At 45.3% G+C, this 9,493-nt stretch overlaps 1 protein-coding gene across 1 annotated transcript in view; it reads left to right on the top strand.

Moving 5' to 3' along the window:
* Positions 1-4,998: 4,998 nt before the first annotated feature.
* LOC141148333 (up-regulator of cell proliferation-like) overlaps positions 4,999-9,493 on the top strand; it is an 86,838-nt gene continuing 82,343 nt past the window's right edge. The window contains exon 1 of the mRNA XM_073635708.1: positions 4,999-5,070. The gene's annotated coding sequence lies outside the window, so the exon portion shown is untranslated. The remainder of the gene's footprint in view (positions 5,071-9,493) is intronic.

Raw genomic sequence — 9,493 nt, 5'->3', positions numbered from 1 at the left:
GAGGGATTGGAACATCAAACAAGATCACCCAAGTCTGGGCAGAAGGATACGAGATTGGCGCTCGTGGATTGTTGCAAGTTATTTTAGATAATAAGTGAGTTCATTTATTATGTTTGTTACAACCAACCCTCTCATACGGGATCACGCTATGGGCTGTTTTTTCTTTGATAGCTAAACCCCATACACTGAGATTACGATCGTTAAGTTCACGCAATCTGACCAAAGGGACGTTTGAAGATTGTCATCAGGAATTTCTTTCATGCTGTATACCTTACAGCAGTAAGGTGAGAGGCTTGTACACACAGAGGTGCCACTTTTAGAAGACTGGCTAGGCACCAGTTGATTTAATGTTCACAGTGGAGGGATTCATTTTCTGTGTGGAACATCGTTTAGACTGTTATAGTGGAATTTAATATTTTTCTTCATCACCTTTACTTCATTGGATCATCATTGTGTTTTCATCTCGTTTTTTTTTCACTGCACACTCATATGTGTGCATATTGAACTTTATTATACTGTTTCATTTATTTGTTTGCTTTATGTCACATTTTGTTACATAGATTTTAATCGCTCACTTATCACGTTAATTTTTTTATACACCTTATGGGGCGTACACAAGGTCAGACTTTCCGGCTACAAAAGTCCGACAGTCCGTCCGACAAACTTTCGACTGACTTTTGGCGGACTTGCGGCGGACTTTCTAACGAACGGACTTGCCTACATACGATCACACAAAAGTCCGATGGATTCGTACGTGATGATGTACACCGGACTAAAATAAGGAAGTTGATAGCCAGTAGCCAATAGCTGCCCTAGCGTGGGGTTTTTGTCCGTCGGACTAGCATACAGACGAGCGGATTTCTGGGTCCGGCGGAGTTACGACGTAAAGATTTGAAGCATGTTCCAAATCTAAAGTCCGTCAGATTTGCGACTGGAAAAGTCCGCTGAAAGTCCGGGGAAGCCCACACACGATCAGATTGTCCGCCGGATTTGGTCCGTCGGCGTCCGTTGGACTTTTGTAGCCAAAAAGTCAGACCGTGTGTACGCCCCATTAGTTGTTTTCTTGGTATATATTTGTATATCACACACAGCGCAACACCATCACGTATACATATGCTTTCCTTGTAATGAATACTCTAGGTATCAAAGACCATTTGACCCTTGCCGTGGTATTTTTTCCCTCGGAGTTCAGCTTTAATGAGTCAGGTTCCTGTCTCACCTCTTGTCGGGGAAAACCGTAATCATTGGGAAATCTCTCAAAGCCCCAAAAAGTTATGACAGGCTGACAAGAGTTCTAATCCTTCCCACTCCATCCGAAACTTGGAAAAAAAAGTTTCTGGCTATACAGGTACATACACCTACATTGAGAAAAGGTAACCATGCAAAAATAAGAGATGAATGGAGCTCAGTGGCGGAACTACCGCCATAGCAACCCACGCGGGTGCTATGGGGCCCGCAGCCGAGTGGGGCTCCGGCAGTGGTGTACTAACTGGGTGGCGGGAGCGGTCCGCACCGGGTGGCGCACGCTGGGGGGATGTCAGGCAGTGTATGAAACAGTGACAACAGGTAGGCATGGTAGCGGCAGCGGCGATGTGCGCAGGGAGATCCCAGTTCAGGTGGACTGACCCATTGGGCAAAAATATAGGGATGTCGGCTGTACTTGACACACTGCTGTGCATTCTACAGTACGTTCTAACAGCCAAGCGAGTACAACTCCTCCCCCCCCTCCACAGAAATGGAAGAGGCTGCATCGGCTCTGCCCCCGCCCTTCCCTCTGTTCCTGTGTCAGACCATGCTCTGTGCAGCCCGTGTGCTGTGTCTGAAAGGAATGTGGGGGCGGGAACGCTAGTGTGAGCATCCTGGGAACATCCAAGTGACTTAGCAGCACTGTCAGTGTCCAGATTCTGCCTTCTCTCTCTCCCAAATCTTTTTCTCTCCCCCTCTTTCCTCTGATGTCCTCCAGCAGAATTAACTCCATCCAAAGCATTTTCTTTTAACCAGCCCATACTAATAGATGGCCACATCATGTTTCTTTAGCCAGGGTTTTCACTAGTGCGATCACAGACATTGCATGTGATTCGCACCGCATTGCTGTGCAAATCACATGCGATGTCTGTGCAATGTAAGTCCAGCCATACAAACTTATGGCTGAAATCACATTGCATTCGCTCCAAAATGGCGCAGGACCCTTTTTTCGTTCCGCACTGGAATCGGATCACATGGGTGTTCACACCTATACGATCCCATTCCTGCACCATTTTACAGTTCGCACTGCGATCTGCAAACTGATCTGCGGATGTCATTAACTTTACATTGACACCCATAGCAGTTTGCAAAGGGCAGTGTGATTGCCGGAGAGCGACACGCAATGCAGGAATCGCGCTGATTCCTGCATCGCATATATGTGAACCAGGACTCAAGTGGGTTCACACTGATGCGCTGTGGTTTAGTTGCAGTGCTGGTGTATACACAGTTTTCCCTCATTTAACTCCATTTTCACTACAGTCCCACCAACTTCTATTAGGTTACACATTTTTGCAACATTTTCTGAAAGCGCACCAAATGTCCTCTATACCGCAACTTTGGTGTGCTTTCAGAAAACACAGTGACATTATACAAACTAATAGAAGACTGTGGGACTGCAGCTAAAAAATTGGGATAAAATGCAGAAAAACAGCGTATACCCCAGCACTGCGACAAACTCCAGGACACCAGTGTGAACCCAAAGGCTTCAGGGTGCAGGGTGCTGTGTAATGTAAAGGGGTCCAGATTTGCAGGGGGTTGTGTAATGTAAAGGGGTCCAGATGTTCAGGGGGTTGTGTAATGTAAAGGGGTCCAGGTGTTCAGGGGGTTGTGTAATGTAAAGGGGTCCAGATGTGCAGGGGGTTGTGTAATGTAAAGGGGTCCAGATGTGCAGGAGGTTGTGTAATGTAAAGGGGTCCAGATGTGCAAGGGGTTGTGTAATGTAAAGGGGTCCAGATGTGCAGGGGGTTGTGTAATGTAAAGGGGTCCAGATGTGCAGGGGGTTGTGTAATGTAAAGGGGTCCAGATGTGCAGGGGGTTGTGTAATGTAAAGGGGTCCAGATGTGCAGGGGGTTGTGTAATGTAAAGGGGTCCAGATGTTCAGGGGGTTGTGTAATGTAAAGGGGTCCTGTGAAGGGACATCATTTTCAGGACATGAGGAGGCTCTGGAGTCTGGACAGGAGGTAGGGAGTGGCAGACTGTCATCTGTTTTGCACTGTTTTGCTATTTTTGTGGGGGGGGGGGCCCATACAACATTTTGCTATGTGTCTCTGTGATTTCTAGTTACGCGAAAAATAATGGAAGAAACCTGCGCTAATGAGCAGTACGTGATAACAAATAACAAATAAATAGAGTGCAGCTGCAAAAAAAACTTCAAATATCCATGAAGTGATAAACATATAAATAAAACTTTTGTGCGCTAGCAGTAATTAAATAAATAAAAAATGCCTAGGAGACACAATGTGTGTGTGAATCCCAGCAAGAATAACGACAACAAGTGCATGGAATCATAAATACAACAAAATATTAGCATAAACTGGAAGTAAGTAGTCACACATCAAGGCAACTCATGATCAGTCCAAGACAGGATTCAAAAAAATAAGGAAAAAGGAAAAAGTCCACTTGTTATATCTCTTCACTGAAACATGGGAAATAATGAGCTATAATGAGCTGAAGAGACTCTCATCGGATGTGCATTGATTGCAGAAAAAGGAGTAAAAGATGTGCGCTTACCCCAATCGTTGGACCTCCTCTCTGGCAAGGTCGTATGGGCTTGCAGATATAGCCCTCTGCAGGGACAGAATGTTGATATCCGGGTCTTGACAGCATGTACCACCGACTCCAAAATGGTACGGACACTCCAACTGCTCCAACATCAGAGGGGGGACAATCCTTAGATGTGATGTCTGCATTGGTTTTCTTTTTTTTCTGTCTTTTTTCCTTTATTTTCACCTGATTCTGCAACACTTCCTGTCCTGGGGTGACAGTGTTCAATCATTGTACTGTATTTATGGAAGAGCAGTGTTATCACCCTAGGATAAGTGTGTTAGGGGTACAGAACACCTCTCCTTCTTCTCTACTCCATAACATCTGGGGGATCTGAGATCCATAACATCTGAGATCCCCCAGATGTTATGGAGTAGAGAAGAAGGAGAGGTGTTCTGTACCCCTAACACACTTATCCTAGGGTGATAACACTGCTCTTCCATAAATACAGTACAATGATTGAACACTGTCACCCCAGGACAGGAAGTGTTGCAGAATCAGGTGAAAATAAAGGAAAAAAGACAGAAAAAAAAGAAAACCAATGCAGACATCACATCTAAGGATTGTCCCCCCTCTGATGTTGGAGCAGTTGGAGTGTCCGTACCATTTTGGAGTCGGTGGTACATGCTGTCAAGACCCGGATATCAACATTCTGTCCCTGCAGAGGGCTATATCTGCAAGCCCATACGACCTTGCCAGAGAGGAGGTCCAACGATTGGGGTAAGCGCACATCTTTTACTCCTTTTTCTGCAATCAATGCACATCCGATGAGAGTCTCTTCAGCTCATTATAGCTCATTATTTCCCATGTTTCAGTGAAGAGATATAACAAGTGGACTTTTTCCTTTTTCCTTATTTTTTTGAATCCTGTCTTGGACTGATCATGAGTTGCCTTGATGTGTGACTACTTACTTCCAGTTTATGCTAATATTTTGTTGTATTTATGATTCCATGCACTTGTTGTCGTTATTCTTGCTGGGATTCACACACACATTGTGTCTCCTAGGCATTTTTTATTTATTTAATTACTGCTAGCGCACAAAAGTTTTATTTATATATTTCTAGTTACGCCCCTGATGGAGCTGACTGTGTTTCTATCTGGAGGGATGCCATCAGAGCTGCAAACAATAAACCCACAGCCAGGATACTGGAGATGTTACTTTCATTTCTCTGGAATCGCTCTGCATTTCCCCTCCACCCCCTCTCTATATATATGAGAACTGAGCTGAGTGGAACCAGATACCCAGATCTCCTCTCTACAGAACAGGACCATGGATGGAAGGTCAGTAGAAAACAATTACAGACAATTCTTCTTTCTTATCCTCTAGGTCAGGATTTCTCAACCAGGGTTCCATGGATCCCAAAGGTTCCTCCAGAAGTTGTTAGAGGTTCCTGGAGCAATGAGCAATTTCTGCATTTCAGAGAAGTTCCCACTAACACCATTGATCTTTATAGCTATCTGTATATGGGTAATTTTTCCCAGTGACCATAAGCATGTGGACCACTATTCCCACTGACCATCTCACTAATGCCGCGTACACACGAGTGGACTTTTCGATTGGACTGGTCCGACGGTCTATCCGACGGACTTTGGGCAGACTTCCGACGGACTTTCCGACCGAACAGACTTGCCTACACATGATCACACCAAAGTCCAACGGATTCGTACGTGGTGATGTACACCGGACTAAAATAAGGAAGTTGATAGCCAGTAGCCAATAGATGCCCTAGCGTCGGTTTTTGTTCGTCAGACTAGCATACAGACGAGCGGACTTTTTGATAGGAACTGGGTCCGGCGGAGTTCTGACGTAAAGATTTAAAACATCTTCCAAATCTAAAGTCCGTCAGATTTTCGACTGAAAAAGTCCGCTGCAGGTCCGATGAAGCCCACACACGGTCGAATTGTCCGCTGGACTCCGTCTGTCGGACCAGTCCGGTCCAAAAGTCCGCTCGTGTTTTTAGTAGGGGTTCCTTGGGACCGGAAAGTTATTTCAAGGGTTCCCCTGTGTTGAAAAGATTAAGAAAGGCTGCTCTAGGTTTATCTTCTCCATTTGTCTCTACAGCTCCCATATTACATGTATCTCTGTAGATTCCTGATATCTAAATGTACTTTTATAATTCCCTGTGTGGGAAGGTGCAGGTATAGTAAAGCCTTTGTAGTGTATGGGAATATGAAATGGTATTTGAGGGATGTTCGTTTACAGGATAGCCTTACTTTTAACTAGCTAATATAATATAATGTAATATATTATGATTTTTTATATAAAGTAATATGAGATATGATATAATATAATATAGAAACCCTGCAGATCTAATGTACAGTATTCAGACTACAGAGAATTATCAGAACTTCTGATCACTTCTACACATCGCACACCATTGATGATCTTTATGCTGTTATAAATTACACATACATTATATTGTTAAAAGTATTGAGACGCCTGTCTTTACACGCACATGAACTTTAATGGCATCCCAGTCTTATGCCCCGTACACACGGTCGGACTTTCCGACAGAACATGTGCGATCGGAGCCTGTTGTTGGAAATTCTGACCGTGTGTAGGCTCCATCGGACTTTTTCCATCGGAATTTCTGACACACAAAGTTTGAGAGCAGGAGAGAAAATTTTCTGACAACAAAATCCGATCCTTTAAATTCCGATCGTGTGTGGACAATTCCGACGGACAAAGTGCCGCGCATGATAAGAAAAAATTAAGAGACAAAAGCTATTGGCTACTGCCCCAGTTATAGTCCCGACGTCCGTGTTTTACGTCACCGCGTTCAGAACGATCGGATTTTTTGACAACTTTGTGTGACCGTGTGTATGCAAGACAAGTTTGAGCCAACATCCGTCGGAAAAAATCCTAGGATTTTGTTGTCGGAATGTCCGAACAAAGTCCGACCGTGTGTACGGGGCATTAGACTGTAGGGTTCAATATTGAGTTGGCCCACCCTTTGCAGCTATAACAGCTTCAACAAAAACAGGCACCACTGCCCCCATCTATAACTGGCCATCGCAGTAAGCAGCATTGGGGGGCGACATAAGGTAAAAACAGGGCCAAGGATAAATCGAGGGTAAAAAGACCAAGCTTACTTACCGACCAGCTCGCAGACAACCAAATCAACCTGTCTAACAGTATGCATTAAAAGCTGGGGTTTAGTCTGCACACATTTGCCAATGTATGCGTAAGCCACAGAGCCTCGCCACGGCACCCTGATATCTGTGGTCCCTAACACTAACTTATAACAGCTTCAACTCTTCTGGGAAGTCTGTCCACAAGGTTTAGGAGTGTCTATGGGAATGTTTGACCATTCTTCCAGAAGCGCAGTTGTGAGGTCAGGCACTGATGTTGGATGAGAAGGCCTGGCTCGCAGTCTCCCCTCTAATTCATCCCAAAGGTGTTTTATCGGGTTGAGGTCAGGACTCTGTGCAGGCGGGTCAAGTTCCTCCACCCCAAACTTGCTCATCCATGTCTTTATGGACCTTGCTTTGTGCCCTGGTGTGCAGTCATGTTGGAACAGGAAGGGGCCATCCCCAAACTGTTCCCACAAAGTTAGGAGCATGAAATTGTCCAAAATATCTTGGTATGCTGACGCCTTAAGAGTTCCCTTCATAGGAACTAAGGGGCTAAGGTAAGGCAGCATTCTCAAATGGCACATTATCAGTGAATCGATGGTTTCCGTCTCCCAAGGGTGGGGGGCGCCGGGGGGGGGGGGGGTTGTCAGATCGCCGCCATCCTAGCCTGGTTCTGTGCACTGTTCCGCATGCATGTGCAGTTCTTTGACCATGGGCATGAATTTGGTTTTCCTGATGTTCAGCAAATGGCCAGGAATGGGGTGTTCGGCCACCCACTGGAGCCAGATGATCAGGTTGGTGGGTTGTTGAACATCTCATTTAGTTTGCCCAAATGCTGAACATGTACAATTCAGACTAAACATGGGTTCAGTCCACATTTGAAAGCTCCTTTCTAAATAATATATTTAACCACTTCAATACCACGGGCGTCATATGACCTCCTGGGCTTTGAGCAGGTATATCTGAATGATGCCTGTAGTTACAGACATCATTCAGATATTGCCGGTTTCAGCCGGCGAATCTCTACACCATAGGAATGATCATAGCGGCCGTTCCACCGCTTGATCGTTCCTATGGGAGGCGAGAGGGGACGTCCCCCCCCTCCCGCCGCCCTCCGGTGCCTGCTCCGACTCACCGTTACGATTGGTGAGGCGGAGAGTGGATCCACCGGCGCCGGATGTAGATCATAGAGATTTCCGGCGGACCAGATGGTCCCCGGAGTCTCTATGATCGTCGGAGGCCGGGCGCGATGTTATGACGTCACGCCCAGCCTCTCCATTCAAAAAAACGGCGCCGCTTCGGCTGGGAAGCGCCGATCGTTTTATTTTTTTATTTATTTCAGGCTTCCCAGCCTAGTGGTGAGATATGGGGTCTTATTGACCCCATATCTCACTATTAAGAGCACCTGACATGTCATATTGCTATTACAAGGGATGTTTACATTCCTTGTAATAGGAATAAAAGTGATCAATTTTTTTTTTTTCAAAAAAGTGTCAAATTAAAAAAAACAAAATATAATTAACAATAAAAAAAAAATGTTTTAAAGCGCCGCTGTCCCCGTGTGCTCGCACGCAGAAGTGAACGGTGTTCAAACCATACATGTGAGGTATCGCCGCGAACGTTGGAGCGAGAGCAATAATTTTGGCCCTAGACCTCCTCTGTAACTCAAAACATGTAACCAGTAAAAAAATTTCAAGCGTCGCCTATGGGGATTTTTAAGTACCGAACATTGGCGCCATTTCACGAGCGTGTGCAATTTTGAAGCGTGACATGTTAGGTATCTATTTACTCAGCGTAACTTCATCTTTCACAAAATGCAAAAACATTGGGCTAACTTTACTGTTTTGTTTTTTTTTTTAAACACAAAACTGTTTTTTTCCCAAAAATAACGCGTTCGAAAAATTCCTGCGCAAATACTGTGTGAGATAAAAAGTTGCAACAACCGCCATTGTATTCTCTATGGTCTTTGCTAAAAAAACATATATAATATTTGGGGGTTCTGTGTAATTTTCTAGCAAAAAAATGATGATTTTTACATGTAGGAGCAAAGTGTCAGAATTGGCCCGGTATTGAAGTGGTTAACCACTTCACATCCCGCCCATATTCATATGACGTCCCCAGGAGGGATCTCCTATCCTGGGCAGGCGTCATATGATGTCCCGGGCTTCCCGGCCATCTGGGTGGCGCGTGCGTGCCCGCCACGTCACTCGAGAGCCGATGCGCATGCCCGGCGACTGCTATGTCCACCGGGCACCCGCGATTGCCCGATAAGAGAGCAGGATCGTGGATCTGTGTGTGTAAACACACAGATCCACATTCTGTCAGGTGAGAGGAGACCAATGGTGTGTTCCCAGTACAGAGGAACACCGATCGGTCTCCTCCCCTTGTGAGTCCCCTCCCCCTACAGAATCACTCCCTAACCCCTTGATCGCCCCCCTAGTGTTAACCTCTTCCCTGCCAGTGACATTTACACAGTAATCAGTGCATTTTTATAGCACTGATCGCTGTATAAATGTGAATGGTCCCAAAATAGTGTCCAAAGTGTCCGATCTGTCCGCCGCAATGTCGCAGTCACAATAAAAATCGCAGATCGCCGCCATTACTAGTAAAAAAAAAAAATAATAAAAAT

This window comes from Aquarana catesbeiana, linkage group LG06 (genome assembly GCF_042186555.1).
Source record: "Aquarana catesbeiana isolate 2022-GZ linkage group LG06, ASM4218655v1, whole genome shotgun sequence".
In the NCBI taxonomy this organism is placed as follows: Eukaryota; Metazoa; Chordata; class Amphibia; order Anura; family Ranidae; genus Aquarana; species Aquarana catesbeiana.
This window is presented reverse-complemented; position numbering and strand designations above follow the sequence as displayed.